Below are 1381 nucleotides of genomic sequence, written 5' to 3'. Positions count from 1 at the left end.
ACTTTAAATTCAGAGATCCACCTGCCTCACTTGGTCATGTTTTTCACTGTGAAAGTTAAATGGTGAACTTTAAACCTGTAAATGGCCTGTATTCTGTAATTCATTAGACTATAACATTTCACATATACAGCATAAGGGAAAGCATTACACACATCATGTGTGTATATCATGACTGGTAACTAAACAGCAACAACCCTACTGCAACTGCCTGTATCAATCCCCTATTCCTTTCACTTAATTTATTCAAATATTTTGCAGATAACCAGGTGTTGGGCACTGTCCTTGACCCTGGAATAACGAACAGAAAAACAAATTGCAGATTTANGGAGCTTCTCTTGATACAGAACTGCTTGTAAGCTCAGGATATAAGGCTGTTACAGAGCACTTGCTTTGTGGTGCAGAACTCTAGGTCTAATCGCTAGCATCAAAAAAAAAAAAAAAAGACTACTTTTAAAATTTCTCTTCTGAATTTAGGTTTATTCTTCTCCTTAATCTTACAGTTTTATTATGTAACTATGACTTTCCAAACTGTTTATTAGTGAGCTTATGATAGCACCACATGTGTTCTTGTAAGCTTCTTTAGCACTTAATGTTCTGATATAGGAAATACTAGTCTATTTATTTTTAATCTTTGAGGTTTTCTATTGTGTGCCTATGTCAGAGTTTATCCATCTCCTTGCTTCTGAATGTTTCAGTGTCTTTAAATTTTTACTATTGCAAGCAATGCTTCTATAAAATGTGTTGCATANATATATTCAATTTATTCTATGTGCAATTTATCCATGGATTTATTTCTGTATTCCTTTCATGCGATGTTTCTGATATGACACACAAATATGGAAGGCACACTTGTGCTGTATAAAGCTGGGCCTTATGGTAGGTATATGCCTATTTTAATAGCTGCTGTTGGAAGAATGTCAGAAGTGGCTATGGGCTTTGTGCTCCTATCACAGTCCTTGTGCATAAGCTGTTCTGGCACTGTGGACTGGGTTCTGACTACTGTTAACATCCATCTGCCTGCTGATTAATGCTAGTGAGGATAATGACTTAAGCAGTCATGCACAGGTTATTTGATGGTGTCTTTCATGATACACAAGTTCAACACTTTTGCCTGCTGTGTTAATTGTTACATTTTATGCACTTATTTCTTGTTGATTTAGGTTTTATTTATTTTTATTTATTTATTTTTTTGCATTGGCTGTTCTAATGATTAATGAGGAGAAATAGCATGGTGATTTAGATTTGTGTTTCCCTGATGCTTCACAACANTGAACATCATTACATGTGCATATGGGCCATCTGCATCTCTTCTTAGGGGTGAAGTGTCTATTTGAGTCTTTTGCCCATTTTTACATTTTCTTAGTTTGTCAGTGTGCTGGGG

The sequence above is a fragment of the Mus caroli genome, chromosome 6 (genome assembly GCF_900094665.2).
Source record: "Mus caroli chromosome 6, CAROLI_EIJ_v1.1, whole genome shotgun sequence".
Taxonomy (NCBI): domain Eukaryota; kingdom Metazoa; phylum Chordata; class Mammalia; order Rodentia; family Muridae; genus Mus; species Mus caroli.
Note: the sequence above shows the minus strand (reverse complement) of the source record.